The sequence below is a fragment of the Triturus cristatus genome, chromosome 8 (genome assembly GCF_964204655.1).
Source record: "Triturus cristatus chromosome 8, aTriCri1.1, whole genome shotgun sequence".
NCBI lineage: Eukaryota > Metazoa > Chordata > Amphibia > Caudata > Salamandridae > Triturus > Triturus cristatus.
Genome location: NC_140591.1, coordinates 472,732,789 through 472,756,916, shown reverse-complemented (window position 1 = coordinate 472,756,916; position 24,128 = coordinate 472,732,789). Strand labels below are relative to the sequence as shown.

At 43.5% G+C, this 24,128-nt stretch overlaps 1 protein-coding gene across 1 annotated transcript in view; it reads left to right on the top strand.

The window, feature by feature from the left end:
- NAA16 (N-alpha-acetyltransferase 16, NatA auxiliary subunit) overlaps positions 1–24,128 on the top strand; it is a 597,575-nt gene that overhangs the window by 206,589 nt on the left and 366,858 nt on the right. The window lies entirely within an intron of this gene.

Genomic DNA, 24,128 nt, shown 5'->3' with positions numbered 1-24,128 from the left:
CAGGTCCTCCAGAACAAGGTCCGGAGATTTATACCAACTAGGACTCTTCAGTCTAGCAGCTCAAACACTTTTGTGCATAACCAAATTAATCGTACCCTGGGGGGGGAAGGGGGTGGCGGGGGGTTGTCAGTCTTTTTCCCACTTGGCAGCTACTCATTGGAATGCTCTTCCACCTTCTTTGTGGGAAATTTCCAACTTCCTCCCATTCCCCAAGAGGCTACAAACTTTTCTGTACAAAAACTATCCATCATCTACCTTAATATGAAGTTTCCCCGCTAACCACTGCAGTTTGTATGTCAGCCATAGCGCCGGGATATCCCTTTGGAGAGGACCAGTGTACTATATAAATGAAATAAAATAAATAAGTTAAAGTCTGACAAATAGTTTTTTTAAATTGTATTTAATGTCCTTGAAGCTGTTAACTCTACTCCCCCATCTTTGACAAGAGTTGTTAGTTCTATCTTGCACAGTACAGAATCACAATTTGCTAATTTGCCCAGCTGATTTTTTTTGTTTTACTGTTCTTGGAGTAGGTGTTCTCTGCATGCAACCAGCATAATGTTAGGCTTTTTAGTAATAGCTGTTGAGCAGTTGCGTAACCTCTTGGAGTTGTGGTAGCCACATTTCTCTGTAATGCTAAGATGTCATTTGAGGAAATCAGTATCATATCTAGTCCTGATCGAGTTCACAAACATTTTTGTTTTGCCTTTAACTCATCTAACTGTATAATGTAACGTCCATCAAAATTGTGTAATAAGAGAACTCGATGTTCATATAAACCGTACATGTATTTCTCGCATACATTGAGAAATCCCACTCCCACCAAGCTAATATTGATAATATTATTTAGATACATAATTTTATGCAGTTCAAGCACTTGCATATTTACAATTGTATATTTAAAATGTATTTTATTTATGATATAATAGATACTCTGATGTAGAAAACAATAAATCAATATTAATTACTAACCATAGATTCAGACATACAAACTAACCATGCTACTTTATATTTTTTAGGTCTTCTTAAGGCTTTCTCTCCCCCATTGGTAAGTTCTGGAGCTCCAATCTGTGAATTGTAATTAGGGTGATATATTGTATTTTGATTTTCACCTTTTAAAAGGTTTGTTTAAAAATTAAATGTGCCTTGGAGCTGGTAATGTTACTGATTAAATCCCTCAGCAAAACTGCCACAATTTGGTATCCCTATTGTAATTTTTCTATCCAGGCATACTTTTAATATAATTTTCTTCCATTATTACGCTTTTATAATTTTTCTTATTCCCTTGTAAGATGACCTTAAATTTTAAAACACTTAAACATTCTTTTTAAGCAATAATTCCAAACTGTGTAAAACATCTTTACATATTAGCAAGATCATGTGTTTTTCATTCCAGTCCACATTTGGAGCTCCAAAGCATATTATGAGGGAGAGGGTCCAAACATCACAGGATGTTCATTGTACGTTTAAAACAAATTAATGTCTATTAAATCTTAGAAATCTTTTGGTCAAAAGTGGAATCCAAGATTTCATGCAAAGTCCTCTCCGAATACCGTAAGAATATATACATGCTCATATATTCAATGTTTGTACGTACTATATAATATTTATTTCATATTTTTTGAAGTGAAACAAGAACACCCAGCTCAAAAATCATGTAATTGTGGGTAAATTACTTTATATCTCTGTCTGAAATGCCACAATTTTCGTGATCGACAGATAATCACTTTATATTTCAAAACTTACTAGATGCAGTTTTTTTGTCTTCAGTTGAAATTTATAATAGGCAGTTTCAAAGTTTAAAGCACTGATCCAAACCTTTTCATTAGTACAACACAGTTGTAATTTCACGCGCGATGAGGGTGTTAACTGAAACAGTATTGTTCCAGTTTGAAGAGGACATTCTTGCTATGTCATGTGAAATAGGGAATCTAATTTTAAGATTCTGACTGGGCTTTTAAAAACTTGATAAACCGCTAGAAGAAATTTGTTGCTTCGTGCTAATTTGAGAAAATGTCATCCTGGTGATTTGAAATGTTTGACATGATTCGCAAATTGACGTGGTCTAATTTTTTTTTATTGATGTTCAACCATACAACATGTATTTACCAACCCTCTCCCCACCTTTCCCACCCGTTGCAGTCACCGACACACCAAATACCCTACTCATCTCTTGTCCACCCTTTCTAGATCTTCTCATTTTTTTTAGGGCACCCTCTTTCTTAATGAATCTTCTTTCTCGGTCTGTGACTCGTATCCATTTCCCTTGCCAAGTCTCTTACGATGGGAGCCACTGAGGAGCTCCATTTATGCTCTGTTTCTCTTTCTGCAAGGAGGAACCCTAGGATGAATAATAAGCGGTGATAGGAAGTTGCATTTGATTCACACCAAATCCCTAATAGGAATAGTGGGGCTCGCATGGTTACCTGAATGTCAGTAGCAGCCTCCAACCTGTGAGTCACTCCCTCCCAGACTCGCGCAAGACCGGGCAATCCCAAAGTGTATGCAGGAACGTTCCCCAGTGTCCACAGCCTCTCAGACAGTAATCATCTGACACTGGCCCCTCTAATAATCTATTCTCCAGGGGCGAGGCTTCCATAATTTCCTCCTCTGATGTGATATTTGCTTGCAGTGCATGGTGCAATTGCAAATATTTGAATATCTGGGAGGCCAGCCTCATATTTCGCTTGAAGGTGGGTGAAGGGCACCATCCCATGAGTGTCTTATACATCCGCTATGGTACTGAGTCCAATCAGATCCCATTGTCTGACGCCCCTAAGGCCAGCCACCTCCTTCAGTCATGTGCCACCCATAATGGAGTTCCCGGAGTAAGGCACCTCCTCATCCCATTTCTCAGTGTAGCTCATGCCATAGTGTTACCGTCACCTTCGTCCTTATTTAGCATCCCCCCCATAGAGAACATATAGGTAACCTTTCCCTCCCAGCATCTCCCTGTCCATTCTGAATGCTGGGTTCTCTATTGGGGCATATGCCCAATCATTGATTATGGTCAACTGTACCACCTCGTAATACCGGTAGGCAATGCTAACCCTCTCTGAGAATTGTAGACTTGCAGGGTAGTGAGCGCTATTCTCGAGACATCTCCCTGCCACAGTAATTTTCTAATTATCGCATTGCCTTCCCTGAAAAATTGTTAGGGTATCCTATGGGGACTGTTTTGTAGTATGTAGGTGAAGCGTGCGATGGCCACCATTTTGAACTATGCTGCCTTCCCCATTAAGCAGAGGGGGCAAACCTCCCCAGTGTTTTATGTTCGTTTCCAGTTTCTGTAGTAGTAGGGCAAGATTTTCCTCATAATGCGAGATTACACTTTGAGAAATCCATTTCCCCAAGTACTTAAAGCGTGTTCCTTCAATACACAATGACTTTGTGAGGTTAGCTCCTGCCATCCATTTACCCATAGGGTAGATTATGGATTTCCCCCAATTGATTTGGAGCCCGGAATATTTCCCGCAAAGTGCAAATATTTCGCCTACTCTTTTCATGGTCTGATTTGATGATGGTTTGTGCACAATCCCATTTATATGAATTTGCGATTTTGGTGTTCATTTCAAATCTGTGTCCCTAATTGGAGGAGAGCATTTGACATAACAGCCTGAGCTGCTGACTTAAGAGCCAGTGGGAACCAGGTCCGAGCCTTGGCATCAACATCCTGTGGTCTGGACAAATAACTTAATCTCCCAGTGCCTATAATTCAGCACCTTGAGACCCTCACGGATGATATGCTGCGCTTTACAAATCTTGGATTTCTTTTTTTGTTCTAAACCCCACTCCTTTAGTTGCACTCAGTTTGAAAAGAAGTGAAGTGATTTCAAAATAGAGGCTATCAACTTGTGCTGTGTTCTCCTTCCTTTAAGGGGCTGAGGTCTTTACCTAAAAGAATTGATAGTGTCTATGTAATCAATACTTCTAACGATAGTTCTTCACCTTTTGAATTACCCCTGATGCCAGACTGGAACTGGAACTTTTCATAGCAGTTGCACTTGTGCGCTCACAGGTGGTGCCATCGGACTCCACGGTAACCTCACTACCTCTGTAGGTGAACACAGAGTTGTATATAGCCACCACCCCTGCATACCGATGTCAGTTTCTTTCTTCCACGTGTGAGAAAGTGCCATCTTTCTTGCATGGTATGCCTCCACTTTTTGCTGAATTGCTGAATGTACTTTGACTGAGTGTGCCCTGGACTCCTGACAATCAGGTGCCCAGGGCCTATGTTCCTTCCCTAAGAACCTCAAACCCACAATTGGCAAACCCTGGCCACATGTCAGCCCCTAGTAGAGGGTACCCTAGGTACCCAGGGCCTTGTGACCAGGGAAGGCCTCTAAGGGCTGCAGGACTCATTGTGCCACCCTTAGGGGCCCTGTACCCTGACACACACATACTGCCATTGCAGGCTGAGTGTTTGGGTACAAGACCAAACAAAGAGTCGACATGGCACACATCCCTGTGTGCCATGCCCACCACTTACACTTCCCTGGCATACATCAGCCACTCCTCTAGCTGGGTGCCCTATGCCACTGGTGTGGGCACAGGAGCATGAGCCCTGTGCCCCTACAGTACCCAGGTCCATTCTTGGGCATTGTAAGTGCAGTGCTGCCATTTAAGAGTACATGGTGCAGAGAGCTCGTCAAACACGAACTCCACAGCACCATAATGGCAACACTGAAGACTGAGAAGTTTGATATCAAACTTCTCAGCACATTAAACCCGCACTGATGCCAGTGTGGGATTTTATGTACAAAGCACCACAGAGGGCATCTTAGAGATGCCCCCTGAAACCTAACCCACAATCCATGTCTGGTCTGGGACTCTGCCTAGGCTGCCACGCAGCAGACATGTTGCTGGACCCATGGGTAGGAGAGCCCCTGCTCTCCTGGGCCTGCAACAATCCACATCCTGGGCGAGGTGCTAGGTCTCCTCCCTCAGGATGGGCAGGGGGAAGCTTCAAAGGCATGCTACCTCTGTGAGCTTCCCCAGGCCACTTGCTGTACCAGCAAACTGGCCCCCACCAGTTCTAACCCCCACTCAGGCGGGAAGACTGGCCGGAAACCCCAAATAAGGACAGGGGATGTGCCAGCCTGCCAACCCCACCCCTCAGGTGGGGGAGGCGAGGTGAAGCACATCTCCGAGCACTCGCCATTTTGAAGATGGGAGGCCCTGCCCAATCAGGACTAGTCTACTGCCCCCCTCCCACAGGAGAGTATCGGGATAGGGGGTGTACCCACCCCAGGGCAGGGACCCATTGGTCCCTGCCCTTTACCTACCTGTTACGCCCCTAGATCTAGTATTTAGGGGCACCCTGAACCTTCCTTCCTTAGTTTCCAGATTCCGAAAAAGAAAGAAGAGCAAGAAGAAAGAAGACCTGCTGTGCAGCTGCTAAGAAGAGGAAGACACCAACTGCTGTGGCTCCAACCCTCGAATCTGCTCCTGCTACATCCCTGCACCTCTTGTGGCCAACAACCTCACAAACCCCGGAGGACCTGGCTATCTTTTGGCTCTAAGCACCTGGGACTCCCATGAGCAGAGGCTCTGCTCAAAACCAGCTTCTAACCCCTGGCATCATCCCAGAACTGCAAACCCTGCACACTCTGCACCCGCCAAGCCTGGCCTGTGCCTGAGTGAACAAAGACCCCGAGGACGTCCCCCCGGTGACTGTGACCCCGAATCCGGTACCCAAGTACTTACCTCGACGCTCCTGACGACACCTGCAGCCTCAGAACCAGGTACCCCCCCAACCGCGATCAACAGAGGGTAAGATTTCCCGACACCAAAAGGCACCCCTGTGCCCGGCGCCCTGCGGCCCCCTGTGTCCGGCGCCCCCCTGTGCCCAACTCCTGGGTACCTACCTATCCTCCAAATCCCTAACTTACCTCTCGAAGTGGTGTTGGCACCTGAAGAATCTTCGTCTCCAAGCTTGCAGCCTTTGTTCAACCAGGAGCTTTCCCATTGAAATCCCTTGAGCGCCCGAAGGCTCAAAAACACCCTGCACCCAGCTGCCCGAGTGGCCCTGGCAGTGTAACCTCTACACCTATCTACTTCCCCATTTGCCCTGAGCAGGTGACCAGGAGCCCAGCTCCCACAGCCGCGTGGCCTGCTAGTCAGCAGCCACCAACCAAGGCCCCCCTGCCTCCCATAGGATAATATTGGGCCTAACTCAATCTGCACCCGGCTGCCCCTGAGCCGCTGAGGGTGTAACAACTGTACTTAGCTGACCCTGGGAGACCCCTGAGTCTGTGCCCAGAACCTTAACTCTGCCAGTTGAGTACTTACCCAAAAGCCGATCACCCAATTTTCCTCCATAGGGTAGCATTGACTGGTTTCTTCTGAAATTTTTTTTAAGTGTGGAGTTTCTAAAACTTAAAATGTTCACCTAAAATCAACCGAGTAACGAAAACAAAAATACTCACTTGCTATTAGGAGAGATCCCAGTGCTGGATCTTGGTGCCCAGCACTGACCCTGAAAAGTGCTCACAACCGTACTTACCATTAACCCAATTTTCTTCCATAGGAAATCATTGACTGTTTTTCTGTGAAATTTGTTCTAAGTGTCAATTTTTGCAAAGTACAAATATTCTTTAAAAATCGTACCAACTCTGAAAACGTAATTGCTTGCCTGTTTTAGATTGAGGTCCCAGTACTGAGCCTAGGAGCCCAGTACTGGATTACAAAAGTAACGAGAACATACCATACCTGCAACTTGAATTATCTCCCATAGGGAATCATTGACTGTTTTCTATGAAATTTCTTCTAAGTGTCAACTTTTAAAATAGCAAAATATTGCCTAAAAATCACAACAGTAACTAAGTCGACTTTACTTACCTGTTTCCAAGAACTGTCCCAGGACTGAATCTAGGATCTAGTCCTGGAGTTAGAAAAGTAATCTTGAAAGTAATCTATTGCAAATAACTTAACTTAAAGTTTCCATTGAGCTCAATGTATTATTGTGTTTGAAATTGTGTTGCCTATTGCAACAACCTGTAACTATCTACAAAAGACAATTGCATAATGCAATAGTATTTAACTAAAGCCTCTCATCTTGAGAAAGTATATTTTAATACCTATTGTTGGTTCTAAAATAAAACAGACCGAGTGTGTGAGACCATTTGCTGACTGAGTGTGTACAACAAAGGCTTTACACTGTCCGCTGGTACTGCCTTACTGCTCGACCAAGCTACCACTTTAGAGAGTAAGGTTATATCGAACTTTAGCCTCTGCCAAACCTCTGGGGACTGTGGACTTTGTACACACTGTACCTATTTTGGAACAATATATACAAAGCCACTTTCTCACACCATGCTTATCCCGGAGCTACTTCCCAAATTTTGGCAGTGTTTCACTGACTCCAACAGTGTTTTTTTCTCTGACAGTTTCACCTCCTCTTGCTCCCCGAAGAGCACGGGCATCAAACCTATGTTGCAAATTTTCTGAATGAGGACTGTCCTCTCTGGAGTGCCTTTGGGCCATGTAGACCTCAAGGGGCTGCCAGCCAGACTTCCACTGGCAGGGCCCTTGCCTGGTGCCACCCATGCCTCTGCTCCTGTGCTGGAGAGCTTGCCCATTAAAACAGCCCTTGTGCCAACCTTTTTGCCAGTTTCACGTACCCTGGGTTCGACCCCCAAAGACTGTTTTCGATCCAGAACTGCCAGCGGCCCGCACCAGGTCTATGTCTCGTCATGAGATTACCAAGGTGTAATGCCCAACTTTTAATGAATCCCAACCCCTCCATCGACTATTTTAGACTGGAAGCTGTTTTTGGATCACATTCTGACACCATTCAAAGCCTTCAGAATGTTTAGCATGATGAGAATGGCGATGTGGAGGCAGATCATTTGCTCCCTCCTCATAACCTGTGACTTTCAGTAGTGGCTGTTGGATACAACCTGGCCTGCAGCAGGCCATTCTTCCTCTCCCATCCGGAGCTCACAGTGGTGATGGACCATTAGTCTCCAGGGTGGAGTGGTCATCTGGGAGAGGACCACATCAGCATTCTATAGCTTAACGCATTCGATTTGCTCTGACGACCGTCCGCTCATTTACCAGAGGTAAGTCGGCTCATGTCTTGACGGTTAATACAACTGCTGTGTGGTACGACAACAAGTAGTATGGTGTGGGGTTGCAGGTCTTGTGGCTGGTGGTGCTGCAATTCTGGCTGTTACTGGAACTCCAGTGGATACTTCTGACTGCCAGACATTTGGTAGGCTTGCTGAATGCCCAGGCTGACCAGCTCAGCATACCTCATGGGATGTACCATGATGCTGTCTTCTTATGAAAGTAGTAAAAGATGTATTCGCCTGATTGCGGAGTTCCCTGGCTGTAACTTTTCTCCACCACAGAAAACATACAGTGTCCCCATTATTGTGCACTGCAGTTTCTGCCTTGAAGTATCTGAGAGACTTATTCCGCCTGAGGTGGGACTCAGGTCTCCTGTACACCTTCCCACATCTAGCACTCTTTCCCAGATTCCTGATAAAGATCATTAAATACTGGGCTCAGATCATCTTTATATAGCCCCAGATTGGGTCCAGAGAGTGTAGTGCTCCGATCTGTGGAACATTGCCCTCCAGTCCATCTACTTCAGGAGAAATTCCTTTTTCAGCTACAGGGCAGGGTTCTGCACCCTAACCTCCACAACCTACACCAGCTGAACAAGTTTGATAGTAGTAGGTTATTCTTGCGGCTAGGTGCCAGTATAACACATCTCTTTATTCTGGTTAATCGGCAAAGTTTGTGGCCTAAAGATAAAGCCTTGAAGGTGATCCTCTTCAGGCCAAACTGTCTCCTCTTTTTATGTTTGTTTTATCTGTTGTCTAACAAGGCTTTGCGGTAGGCATCGTTAGAGGTTATTTGTCTGCGTTTTCAAACTTTCTACATTTGCCTGACAACCACTCATTTTTAGGTTTTGATGTGTTTTTTAAAGTGGCTCATATAGATGTTCCGCATAAAAAGAGGTGGGAGAACAACTGGCACAGTGTGTTTAGACTATAAAAAGCGACAACTCTAGAAAAGGACAAACCATAAAAAATACAAATAGAACAAAAAAGAGGTATTCTTTGGAGAATTACTTATAAAGAATTTATTCTTTTAGATACACAAGATAAATTGATTTTGATATATGAAAGATATACATGAATAAATAAAAGAATAAATAACCACAATCAGTGACATACATGAAAAATAGACAAAAACATAAAATTATATTTTCTAAACATGAGAGTTGAATTTATGCACTAAATACATTACATTTTAATCTGATACATTCTCTTGTTATTATCCACAGTATTTAGTGCTAAACAGTAAAATCTTAGCAGATTGATGACAAGCTATTGGCGGCAGGGTGACAAACAAACAACGCGTTTCGGCAAAGCCTTCGTCAGGAATCCGCTCCTTGTGGTTCACTACATGGAAAAATATATTTCAAAACATGATTACAATCTAGAGTTGTCCATTTTCAAAAAACAAAAATCTATTTAAAGCTAAACACACACTAAATGCAGTCTCCGCTTTAGCTGCTGATGTCAGGCAATACATCAACAAATGAAACCATTGATGACAGACAAAAGGTTTTAAAACTAAAAAAGTTTAACATGTATAAAAGAAAGAAGTAAGAGATCCCAAAGATAAGGTAACTAAAGAAGATATTGCTAGAAAGACCAGCACTTTATTTGAATTTACAGAAATAACAATAATAACAGTAGTAGAATCAGATCAACCCTACACCATAGTGCATGAACTTAAAAAAAGATAAGTGAATAACATCCCATCACCAACTTGTGATCAAAAGATATGTGCAGATATAGCTCAAAAGCAAGGTCCTAAACAAATAGAGCCTACCTCCCAAATATATAAATTTCACTCTCCTGAAGAAATTGTAGATATAAGTAATGCAAGTATCAGTTTTAACCGCAACTGGATTCATTGACACATGAAAAAATTAAAGAGAGAAAAAGAGAACAAGAAGCTCTTTAATGTCAATTGCTCCATCTGTATGTGCAGTAAAGTTAAGGCATTCTGTCTAAATTTCATCCATTAATCGTATACCTTATTAAAAAGTATCCTGAAACTTTCTATGTGCTGTGCTTTAATAGATGAGGCTCTTGGTTAGAGATATTCAAAAAGGCTTCTGAACCTAATAAGCATAATGGATGAAGAAGAAAATACAAAAAACGCTAAGCGTAAATATCAACAAATGGATATCTATCCTTAATATAGATCTAAGGCAAGTCTGTACACTGAGTAAGATATAGACAGCAAGTATATTACCTTTAATTGGCCAGTCACTAATTCAATATTGAGTATTTTTAGTTAGTTTTCAGAAGAGATTCTAAAATCAGGATACTGTTGCCTGTAAAGAATTAGAGACAACACAAGCCGATATATAATAAGTTACGCAGGAGAGCAAAGTTAATTTAAATGAGGTGGCGTCCATGTTGACCACTGACCTTCTCATGAAGAGAGAAAAAGGGAAGAAAACCTTCAAAGTCTAATTTGATGCTGTTTGTGGCTGCTTCTTGGCTTCTCTGCATGCATCATGCTATTTAGGGAACAAGCCAGGGGTATAAACTTAAGTAATGAAAAGCTATAGGCACATATAGTGGCATATTATGCAACGCGATGATAGCACAGATAGAATTTCGCTCTCGTGGAGTAGATTTAATCTATAATCTTCATAAATGCCGGTAACAGCGGGATAGAAAGCAAGACTGAGACTCGCATATGGAATCATAAAGCCTACTTTTAACAAACGCATATTCTATAGAATACAAATATCACATGGATAGAATTTTGCTCTCGTGAAGTTAAATTATGAACTTCAGAAATGCCAATTTCGGCGGGATAGAAAGCAAACCTGAAACTCGCGTCTGAATTCATTCAGCCTACTTTTAACAAACATACTCTGTAAACTACAATTGTACCAATATCGGGTTGAAAGCCGAACTAGAATTCGCATGTAAACTGGTAACGCCTGCTTTTAGCTAACTAGCAGTGCGTCGACAACACAGCAGCCAAATGCCAACAGATCATCGGATAGATAAAATAAGCATTGCTTCTGAAACATTTGCTCTGTCTTACCTCCTAGTTAAGTAAACTTCCTTCGCTCTGAACTGGAGTCAACCGTCAAGGCTGAAAGAAACACAGCCATTCCTTTTATATACACGTCGCGCTCATACCGGTTGCTAAAAGCCAGAAATGGAAATTGGACTTATGACAGGCACTGACTGTTCTATAAAACTGACGACATCTTGAAATGCCTAATTCATGGTTGTAAACAAGCTGGGTATAGACGGATTATATATCGTATACAATTACAAACAAACCCCTCAACCTTAGAAATGAATCTTAAAAGACATTTATTCTCAATAAGCCGGTAGATCTTATAAATTCTTAAAGACAGATGTAAATATAGAACTATAGCCATCATAGTGGAATGAACCTCTCTTCTTATGCTATATGTAAAGGTGCATAGAGCCAATTGATGCACATTATAGACTAATCTTATTGATCAAATGAAGCCTACAAAGGGACCTCAAGAAAGTATTAAATCCTTATTTCTATGTATATATAAGGATTCCTTGAATAAAACAGGATGTTTTATAAACTCAATTAGATATTATTTCTAATCGCCTGATCCCAGGGTATTTCTTGATTGAGCCCTTTTACTGATGTGCCCAAAATGAAGATCCAATAAACCTCTCTTAATTTTCAGATTTTTTTCTGTGGTAGTGCCCTGTTTATGGTGAATTTTTTCCAAAATGTACCATTGCATAGCTTCAGGTGCATGGCCTTTCTCCACGAAATGTTGCACCATAGGCGCTGTTAATTTCTTGGTTCGGATAGCTGATCTATGTTCTATTAATAGTGTGTTGAGACTTCTACCCGTCTCACCCACATATCCCAGTTGGCATGGGCATATGATTAAATAAATAACATCAGCCGATTTACAATAGTTAAGATTCTTGGGAGATACAAGTTGACCATTGAAAGTGAGTGTGGAAGCTTCTATGGCAGTATCACAGGATTTACAGGTGGTGCATTTAAAATTTCCTACCACTGCTCTGTTGTTCTCAATACTTGTCTGCAGAAAGGTCTTGGTAGTTTTAATCCTAGAGTTAACAACATGATCCTTTAGGCTTTTATTGCGTCTATATGTAAAAAGAGGTTTAGGAATGACATTACCATCTATGGACATGTCTATGTTAAGAATCTGCCAACTTTGGTAGACTGCCTGTCGGATTCGATCATTAAGCATGCTGTGCCGTGTAACAAAAACCAGGGACGGAGCTACTTTATCTTTAATGTTGGTTAACAAATGTTGCCTGTCAAAGAAACGGGCTCGTTTGTATGAATCCCGTATAATCTTTTTAGGGTAGTCTCTATCCTGAAATGTTTTCTTCATAGCATCTGCTTTCACATCAAAGTCTTTAATGTTCGTGCAGTTACGCCTAAGGCGCAAAAATTCCCCAAAGGGGATGTTATTTTTTTGAATCTTTGGGTGGAAACTATCATTGTGCAGCAAGGTATTCCTGGCAGTGGGTTTAACATATAAATCCACCGCTAGGGTACCCTCTACATGTTTGATGAGAATATCAAGATACTCCACTTGTTCAGTACTCTCTTTGTGCTTGAAGCGAATGTTGTCATCACTAGTTCTTTTATTCTTCTTCAATGAGACTGTAATTTGGTCCTTACATTTTGATGCTCATTCCCTTCTAGCTTATTCACAGTTATTCCATGACATTTCTGACCATTAAGATGGTATTTCTCATTGCAGTAACTTATGCACACCTTTCATTCCCACCATCTTATATTACTCAGGAAAACTAATCGGCAGTCCCTCACAGCAAAACGACCCCCACTTCACTGCTTTTGCCACCACCTTCTAGCTTCAGGAATGGCAGCTTGCATCACACAGAAATATGCACACACGTAATATGCACTGGGATGTTAGCTCTCCGACCCGGATTAGCGCATTGAAGCAACATTTTTAAGGTGGGGTGGTGTGGCCTAACTGCCAAATTTGTAGCTTGGAAACCAGGTTTGAGTCCTGGCATTGGCTCATACATGCAGTACAAAGCTGTCCAGTGCCCTTACATGCTAAACCCATGACTGGGACGGTAGTCGACTGCCAACAAATGAAGATGTTCTTGGTGCCCCCTTCCAACCTCCAGGAGAGGTCCAGGACCTCCATTATTTCAAGAGATGGGCAGAGGTCTTCATTGCATACACTAGATTGGTGTGAGTCTGAGGCCAAAATCAGATACCAGGTGCTTGCCATCGGGCACTCGGGGACAAGGAAAGCAACTGTACACAGTGCAGTCTTTACAGACGACCCTGCCAGGTTAGACTACCTGGAATCTTACTTCTCTGTTGAAGTTCAGTTGTTACTTCAGCAAAGCTGTCTGGAAAATCCATTTCCATTCCTGTGGCTCATTCTGGCTTAATGCTTTACTGTGAAATGTAGACCTTGCTGTGAGCTAGACCATCACAGAACTTGGGTTTTACACCCTTCCTTGCCATTTGAGGGGTTTGTGACCTGTCTGTACCAGAAACTTAGTACAAAACAGATACATCCGGAACCTTCTAAAAGCCCACACTGTGGCAAATCATTTCATCTTAGTGGCTGCTCAGTTCTGTTCTTGAGGTAGAAACCTACTGCTAATAAAGGCCACCTGCGCTCTCCACCCTTGTCCTTTAGATGATCGACCAGAACCCTGGTCCATTGCCGTTGTCTGAAATATCCATCTGTAGAATGAAAGATTGGCTGTAGTCCGAGACCTTCAGTACAGGTGGATTGTGCACAGTGCTGTTTTTAATTCCTCAAAAGCTTGTTGACACTTCTCAGTCCAAATTGCCTTCTTGGGCTGCTGCATCAATGTCAGAGCTGTGAACTGGGCCCCTATGGATGGTGCTATAGTTGGTTTTAAAGTTCCTTTTGTACCAAGTGAGACTTAAAAACGCTGTCATGTCAGTTTGGGTACTGGTCCTTTCCCCCTACAGCATTGACTGCATTTTGGCATCCAAAGGGTGAATGAATCTGTTACTAACCATGGATTGTGAAATGCCACTGCCTCATCCAGGTAGGTCATGCAGAATTAATCTAGCCTATATAGAACTTGATTTACCAGTTGCTCGAAAGTGGTAGGAAAAATTTTATGGGCATTATCTTAAGCTAGAATAGCTCCTTTAGTTTAGAGACTATTCTCCTTGGTATTGGGTGCTAAAGTAATCTGCCAGTAGCCACTGGTCTGAGCAAAGTACTTTACAGTACTCATTCAGTCCAGAAGATCATCAGCTTTGAAGATCGGATGTGCATCTGTCCTTGTGAGTTCATTAAGGGCTCTGTAGTCCACACAAACATGCAATTATGTGACCATTACTTGGGCACAAACTCCATTGGATTGGCTGAAGGACTATGAGATCTATTAGTCACCAGTCAACATCTTGGCCATTTCATGCATTCCTGTACTTGGTCAAACATGCAGTAAGTCTTGCTTTGTTAACAAGCAGACTGTTTTGTCAGTCTCTGGGACACAGACTGGTGTGAGCCTGGAGTCAGTGAGAATAGGTTGAACAATTGATCATAGAACATACCTACATTCTCAATACTGTGTTGGTGTTAATTTAGGGACAAGCTGTACCCCTTCCACAGATTAGTCCCTTACGTCACTATGCAGCAAGTCCGGAAGAGGCTCACTATCTTCCTCAACGTTCTAGCCATGGTGTTTACTGTGTAATCTCTCAGGGGGTAAGGCTTCAGTTGGTTCACATGAAACACACTTCTAGGTTCCCTTGTCGCATCTTTATCTACTAAGTAGTTTACATCATGTCAGGAAAATGGGCTGCAGCACCAACACATCCTGATTGTCCTGGTTCGCGGTCAAAGTCGCTTTCTGCTCATACAAAAAGGTTCTTTATTTTCCTGACCCATGTATTGCCCCATCAGTCTTCTCAGTTCAATCACATGGTCGGTCAGCCGCATACTTTTGTAGTGACTTGTAAGTCCTCCCATACTTTTCTGATCAAGGTGAGCACGCCACGCACTGGGTGCCCAACCAGAAGTTGAAAGGGACAGCAGGAAATCTTGCTCCCTCCTGAGGTAGTCTGGTAGAGTTCTTTGGGATCTTGTTAAACCTTTATACTAACTGATCGGTTTGTGGATGGTACACAATTGAGACATTTTGTGTCACGCTCACCTGCTCCCACATCTCTCTCATGTAAGAAGAGATGAAATTGGTTCCCTACTTGGAAATCCAGCCCTATACTGCGTCTGAATAGATGGTGATATAATGCACCACATCCAAAATTTACTCTTTGCCTGATACTTCTGAGGAAGGGGTTGCGAAGGGAGGGAGTTTGGGTGAGGATCTAACTGTGTCTACTCCTGTCCACTTAAATGGAACACTAATGGTGTTTTGGTCTTGCCTCCAGACTTATCGCTCATCTGCCAAGTAGGACAGGTTCTGCAGAACTGCTTTGTGTCTCTGCTGGCAAGTAGAACACCGATGGTCCAATCTAGCCTGGATTTATTTAAAGTCTAAATGTCCTGCCGAGGGCACTTCGAGAAACACTGACAACAGGATGTAACTGTGGACTAGTCAATCAAAAGAATGTTTATTTAGACCTGTCTTTAACAGTAAAAACTATCTACATAATATTGATAATAAAATACCCTTATTCATTTTACAAAAAGAGATGCCACTTGCACAATAAATGCTTAAAATCACGATCCCTAAGAAAATCCTTATAAAATACTTTAAGACAAAGATAAGTTACTTCATTATGCATGGTTAAAAATTTGCCTAAAACCTGACCCTTGAGTATCACATTTCAAATGAAAAAGCAACTGCTTGTATGCGATCCCGACTTTAATATTTTCAAAAGAGTATCTTTAGAACAGTTTTTCGTGTAGCCAGTGCCTTTAAACAGTCCAAGAGGATATGCAGGCAGTCACATTTCACCACTAATCAACTTGTGCAATTACCATGTGCATCTATCATTGCCATTTTCACCTGATTGCTCATATGGTACGGATTTAGGCCAGTTCTTAATCTTAATAACTCCGACCGGAGAGTGATGTTGGGTAGTGCCTCTATGTATCTGAACAATTATTAATTTTGCCTTGAATTCTATACAAATTGGTTTGATGACTTACTCTTTAGATACCCCACATCGTGTTATCTACTTACATATATGATTTAAGTGTGAAGTTCCCCCTTCGTGGTCCAAATTACCAAGTCTTGTTTATCTATATCTAACCCAAGTCTCCTACATATGGCCCCCAGTTGTTTTCTGACTCTCTTTTCCCATTTCAGTTCACTATGTGTGATCTCATTTTTATGGAGTATCAACACCTTTTGTCTGTCACCTATTATCAGGCGAAGTCAGAATCTCACCACCTCAGCATCTGCCAAGTAGTTCCAATAGGGTAGCTTGTTTCTATTCTTTTGTCCTGTAACATTGTTGTCTAGGTAACGACAACAGGTTTTTAAAGAATATACTCTCTTCGTAATCCCAATCCCGCTTACCACTTAAATGTAACAATTCAACTCCGTTGTGGAAATGAGGGCAAATCATGGCGGCATATACAGTTAGCACCGATTTTAAATATATATTTCCATAATCCTTGTTAAATTTTTAAAACCACTTACAGTGGCCATTGCTCTTGCTTTTAGTGTTTCAATATGTTCTTTCCACAGTAGCTTCTTCTCAAACCATACTCCTAGGTATTTATATTTGTCTACTGTCTTTAATTTACTAGCACCTATGTAGCATTCATATTTGCCTGCTTTTTCCCCAAACCCCATCACTTTGGTTTTATCCATATTTATCACTACTTTTTTCTCATAACAATATTCCTTAAACATTTCCAGCTTTTTATGTAAGCCTAGTTCAGTCATGTCCATAATGACAAAGTTGTTTGCATATAATATGCATGCCAGGTGTGTGGCAATCATTTTGGGAATCAAGCCTTTTGATGCGGCTAATACTGCTAATAAATCTGTTCTAAACAGTGAGGAAAAACAGAGGGAGCAGTATGCAACCCTGACGCAGCTCTTTTTTTGATAGCTATATTCCGATTCAGTCTTCTTTCTGTGTCTGTTATTACCGACGCCCAGATCTGATTATAAAGCTCTTCTAAAATGACAAATGCTCCTAGGGATTCCCAATTTAGTTTGTTTCCCATAGGCAGTGACGATCCACCAAATTGAAGGCTGCACGGAAATCAACAAAACAGAAAAGGCTTCCCCTTTGTTCCACAGATTTCAGTACAAGCACCCATAAACTGAAACAGTGACCTATAGTTCAATGGTCCTCCTGAACCCTAACCCCCTGTTCTAGTGGGACTATGTTATGCTTTTCTGCCCATTCATTGAGCCTGCCCAAAATGACTTAAAGAAAAAAAATTTCACCCACATAGAAGAGATTAATTAATCTATAATTTTTTGGGTTCTTGACATCCTTTTTTTTATTTTATTTGTAAATCGGTCTTATTATTATACCCTTCCAACTGTCTGGGAACTTACCCGTTGATAATATTTACTAGAACACCAAGTAGAAGAATTTGGCCCACCAATCTATATTGGTTTTAATTATAACAGTGGTTAAATTATCAGGTCCTGTAGCCTTGGTTAGTTGTAATGACTTTATGATGTCTTTAAGAATCTGAAAGGAGAAATGGGACCTAATTTCCCCAACTATAGTAGACCATTCCTCCCTTTATTTTACCTCTTACTCTTCTCCATCGCCATACATATCTTTTAGGTACTTGACCCCTAATTCTTCTTCTACAACGCACCTCCATTAATCCATGTTCATTTCCTGTACCTTTCTGTACCAGTTGCCAGAATTTTCTCGTATTTTTCGTTTTTTTTCTTCCTGCTTGTCTCTTCTACAGCGCTCCTTATGCACCCTTTTCCTGCTGAATATTAGTTTTGTATATTTCTGCTGGTTGCTGAGAAGCTGAGAGCATATCTCAAGATCATATTTTGCCTTCAAACTCTTTTCCCATTTCCTTATTTGATTTTTTTAGGTTTCTGAAGTACCTATCAAACCATAGGGTCCCTTTTCTTATAGCTGCTGCGGCCCTTTCCTGCTTGTCCTTTATAGAGGTCATCTTTGTTTTTAAACATTGTACCGCCTGGCTAATCAGATCACTTAACATGTTATGAAATTCACATGTACATCTTCCCACTGCATCGCCTCATTTTTCTGCTGTATGTTGGCTAGCCCTTGCAGATGATATTTTGAGATTCTGGTGATTGAGCATTTTAGGTATTCTACTTGTAATGGTTTTACATTTTTTCCAATGCTGATTCCCCCCCGACCCCCAATATTCTCTCTAGGTGCAAGGGATGATGGTCACTTCCATCCAATTGCATTACCTTAAAGCGAACGAGTTTGTCAAAATAACAGGCATGCAAAAATATATAATCTGGCATGATTGCTTTGCATTTCTAAAGGTCTGTCTAGCAGGACTTTCTAGGCAAGTATGGCCATTTATGCAAGACATTCTCATTGAGCCCAGTTATTTTACCAGTGCTGCCTCACATCCTGTGGTTGTACATTCCAGAAATCTTGCAGACCTAATAATTTATGTCCGTAAGATCTCTATGACCACAGGACACTCTTTCTAGGGTCCAGTTTGATTGAAGTCCCCTAACAATGCGATCATATCTTTACAATTATTTGTGCATAGCCATTCTAGATCCTCCTTAAATATTCTTAACTGTGCCCCAAAATCCCTGCTTGGTTGCATACATTAATAATCATACCATCATAACGCTTATCTTATTATGAAAATCCACTCTGCAGATCTCAGACCAATTGCTTTTTGCCATTAGTCGTGTTATTTTTTGGGCAATCTTTGTTGAAATCAGAGTTATCAGCTCCCCTGAAAGCCGGCACAAGCCCCTTTTTCCGCTTTATTATTAATCTGCAAAAAACAACGAATGACGGGCTTGTCGCACAGCCAAATTTCCTGCAGACACATAGTCACATATAAACCGGTAATTTATTTAAACACTGCTAAACGTAGCATTTTTGTTAGCTGCAAGACATTCCAAAATATCATCAGTTTGCTGTGTGACTGCCTTCCTTCCTAGTCTAAATCGGTCAGCCACTCTGAATCATTATAGACTGGCTAGGTGAGGATTGCATATCGATTCCCAACTCCCTTTCCTTTGCACCTGGTCAGGCTGGAACATTAGCTAGTCAGGAGGCGTGTTCCCCCTAAGGCTAGTTCCACCCTGATGTGAACACAAAATTTAGAATTCCACATTTTTATGGTTGAATCAGGCTCTCTGGTTCAGGGTTATGGTCTTATAGAGGGTATAGACACCCTAAAGGTAAGTAGCCCATTGGCCTGTCTACCTGTCACTCCCCATAACATCCCTAAATTGAGTAATGAGGAGGCACCTAAAATGCCAGGAACTTGAATTCGATGGATCAAGAAAAAGACACCGAGAGCTGCAAGAAAAAAGCAAGACCTGAAGACTGCTGTGGATTTTTGGTGCCAGACTCTGCCTCCCGCACTGAGTCTCGACAATCGCGGCCTAGCGACTCATCCTGCAGCTGAGCATTTTCCAAGAGCCCTGGTAGACTGCCAGCCCTTCGCAAATTGCCAGCATATCTCTATTTGAGTAGAGGAGCTACTCTCCTGCAGTCCGCAGTCACCGAAACGCAAAGTCAGGTTTACAGAGTTGCTGCTCCCCGGACAGCCCGACATCGCAGCCCCCCAGAAAGAGGACCTTGTGCTCCCGAAGGTCAGATCTGTCCCCTCACCAAATGAGGACACCAGGGCCAATACACAGGAAACTGGACCCCTTGCAGCAAGCAAAGACTGTAAAAGTCCATTCGGGACTCCCACGACTCCGAAACAAAGCAGCCGTCGAGGGACATCAGCACCGCAGAGACCCACTTCCAGAGTGTCCCAGCTGTCCTGACTTTTGCACCCTCAGCAGGCAAGACCGACTCTGCACGAGCACCTCAGCCAGTGTACTGATGAACTGCCTGTGCTCTGGGTGCCAGCCTCTTTTTAGGTAGCCCCACCCTTCCTTCTAATAGCATAGAGCGCGCAGCTACCAACTTGACCAGCACTTTCTTTACCCAGACACCCCAGGGTAGGTCACCAATAACTGCTGGTGGCACTTTGGACTTTGGCCTCCTACGACTCTAAGTCCCGAAGGAGACCCCTAGTAACCGACCTTAAATAACTGTATGCAATATATGCCTTTTCTTCCACAGGAAAGCATTGCAACGTGAAGACGCATTTAGTTGAACAATTTACTTAATTGCTAAAATCGATATTTTAAAAAGTACTTGCTTGATAACGAAGATCCTGGTATCAAAATGTATATGAAATACGACTTATTTTTCTAAATTGGTCTTAGATTTATTCTTGAGGGCCCCCTTTATTGCCTCTGTGTGTGTGTTAAACAAATGCTTAGCACTGCCCACTGATAGGCCCTAACTGCTCACCCTCACTGCCACAGAAGAGAGCATGAGGGTTATCATTTGTGCCTCTCTAAACCAATTTGGGTTTGTCTGGACTCTTAACACAGTGTACCTCGTTTGGTTCACCATATAAAGAGTCAGCTTCCTACATTCCTTACCAATCCCTCCTATACTATTGATAGGGTTTTATTTTTTTTCTCTCTCTTCAAACCTCCGTCCTCCCTTTTATAACCTACCCATTCTATCCTGTTGTTCCCTTTTTCATCCTTCCCGAATCCCTTCCCAGTAGATGTGAAGCAACCTTCCATTTGCTCTCTTCCTTCTGCTTACCTAGGGCTTTATTCTCCCCTTGCTGCTTATTACTAATTTTCAGTGTAGGAATTTTTCATTCTTTGCTTTCGGGTCTCCTTTAAGGGGTTGTCCTCCCTTCCTTGACACTTTCACCCACTCTTTACCCTTTTTTCTTGCTCTTTTTCAGGGCACTATTTACTCTTCTTGTATGTAGTATATATTGCCTGCACATAGTGGGATCACCCCATTTTTTTATCAGCATAGGGTATTTAGAGATAAAAAACAGATGTAATCTCTCCCCCTGCAGCGCCACCTCCTCCTTTCTGATCCCTTCCGCCCCTACGTTGGTGGAGATTGTTTTGTTCTCCCCATCTCTCTCTATATTACTTATATCCTCCTCTTGTATCAGCCTATTGTTAGTTAGGGAGAATAACAGAAGTGGAGGACGACAGTTGTGGCTTAGGCAGGACCTTCGTTTTCTCTACAAGTTCATAGATGTTTGAGAGTTGCATAGAGTAGTTCTGATCAAATGACAGTACTATCACTTCTCAAGATCCCAGCCACAGCAATTTCCTCCTCAAACGGGGGTATTTCTTGAGATTCCAGGGCATTTTTATAATGTTTGTCCACAAAGTCTTTGATCGATTTTTATGCTGATTGGCCATCACCTTCACTTGGCGGGGATCTAATTTGCATCTGCTTCTTTCTCCCCTTTTTAGGTCTCACTGAGTCAGCGCGCATGCGCTGCTCGGAGAGACTTTGGTAGGTGAGTTTTCAAAGTGCTGCTGGCTGGCGACAAGCTTGCGTTCACGCAAGCGTGCACACGCGAACCGCCAGCCTTCAGCAGCACTTTGAAAACTCACCTACTAAAGTGTCTCTGAGCAGCGGATGCGAGCTGTCTAACCGGTGTGTATTTACTTCCTGTTATTTAGCTGGAGTACCCAATCCCAACGTGCCCCTTTCTACAAGATACACTTATAACCAATGCCTAACTTATAAACTGCTGACTCGCCGAAGTTTTCCCCATTACTTACTTTGTGAAAGCTGGCGTTTTCTTACGTCCGTACCATTCCTTTCCCGATCGGGTCTAAATCACGCTCGACCTATGGGCTTCTTATACTTCCGCTGCCTCAGGTCAAAGGGCACACCTCAACTTTTTTTTTTTTTTTTGTTTCTATCAAAAAGAAAAAACGTTACCCTTTTTGAACGCGTGTGTACACACAAATTTTACTATTTCTGCCATCTTTTTTTTTTTTTTTTTTTTAAACCGTTTATTACAAAATTAAAAAAATATACAAAGATGGGCCTACAACCTTCAGGCCGGCTGCTAGCAAGCAAGAGGAGCATGTGATACAAACAATAGCGCGCATGCCGCGGCAAAGGGAAATGCACAGGAGTTAGAAGCGGTGGTAGCCACACCATCCGGGCACACATAACGGTTTCATTTTAATATAAATAACAACAAAAGAACAAATCCACAAGGCAACCCACAATCGGAAACCGCAGCATGTGCTCCCCTAGCGGGGGGGACCCTACCAATCCATAGGAGTAGCAAGGGGGGGAAAAAGGTCAAGACTGGGATTAGGTGGACTCAGTGCCCGGGACCGGGGAGATAAACTGGCTAAGGGGATGGGGCCGGTGACGGATCGGGCAATAACGGCGGGGTACAGATTCCCCCGCGGTAGGCGTTCCAGGGGCCCCATACGTTCACCCATGTCCCAGGCTTACCTCTCGCAACATACACCACCTTTTCCCGAAACATGCACCAATCCATGTTATCCTTCCATGCCGAGACAGTCGGCGACCTCTGGGAACCCCACAGTTGAGCAATGTCGCGTTTGGCCACCATATATCCCAGAGTCACCCACCGCGTCTGCGGCACCGAGTAGTCGGTTGGCTCCCACACATTCAACAGGCATCTCCTCGCTTCGGGCAGCAGCGACACACGCGTAACCACCCGCAGGACCTCATGCACACCACGCCAGAATCGCTCCACCTCCGGGCATTCCCACAAAATATGGAAAAAGGTCCCCAAAGAACCACACCCACGCTTACACAACCCGTCTACAGCATATCCCATACGCAGTAGCCTTGGCCCCGTAACATAGACCCTATGGAGTATCTTGAGCTGGACGAAGCGAAGGCGGGCCGGTATGGCCACCTCCTTCGGGGAGGCCACCGCCGATACCCAGTCCTCGTCATCCAGCTCCAATCCATCGGCCACCCATGCCTCACGAAGGTTAGTCAGCAGTCCCGAGCGGTCATTGATAAGTTTTTTATAGATCAATGAAATCGTGCTGTCCGGTACATGTCCATCTAGCACTCTATCCTCCAGAGGGGAATACTCCGGGATGGAGGCAACGTCCGGGAATACGGAGCATAGCGCATGATGGATCTGCATATACCGAAAGTACTCCCTGTCCTGCAACTGGAATTCTGTCCGTAGCATCTCTAACGTTTTGAATCCCCCCCTCGTCCAGAGATCACCCACCCTGCTGATGCCTATCATGTCCCACTTTTCAAAGCCCTTCGAGGTCCACAGGGAGCCCAACTGCTCAGATGCGTATAGTGGCGACGCCCGGGTCAAACGACCTTTCCACCCCATCGCCACATTAGCCGCGTGCCACACTCGTACCATGACAAGCGTGGGGCCCGTCAGACGTGCGTCAAGCGAGCTGGAGTAAAGCGCTCGGTTATAATCACCACCCGGCAGTAACATCTTATCCATTTCAAAGGCCGGGTTTAGAGCGGGCCCGTACAGGCCGTGATTAATCGCGGCCAGCTGGGAGGCCCAATAATACCGTTTGATATCCGGGAGGGCGATCCCCCCGTCGTACCACGGGAGCGTCAGCTTCGCCAGGGCGATACGCGGTCTACCTTCCCAGAACAGTCGGCGCTGCAAACTCTCCACCTCGCGAAAGTAGCGCGCCGGGACGACGTCCATTGTGTTCTGCAGAGCGTACAGGAAACGCGGCAGCGACATCATCTTAAACAATGCCGCCCGGCCGAGCGGCGAGAGCGGCAAGCGCCTCCAACGCGCAACATCCTCCTTCAGGCGCTGGAGGGGGGGAAGCAAGTTCTGACTATATCGGGCCTCCGCGTCCAGGGTAATAAAGACACCCAGGTACCGGAATCCCCGCGGGGCGATCTGGATAGGACAGCCCCGCGGAAGGATAGGGTCCTCCCCAGAGAGAACATAGACGCACGATTTAGCCCAGTTGATGACAAGGCCGGAGTTAAGACCAAATGAATGCAACACATCAACCAGCACTATCAGTGATTTACGTGGGGAAGCCAGGTACAGGAGAATATCGTCAGCGTATAGAGATACGCGGTCCTCATACTCGGGGGTCCAGCGGAGA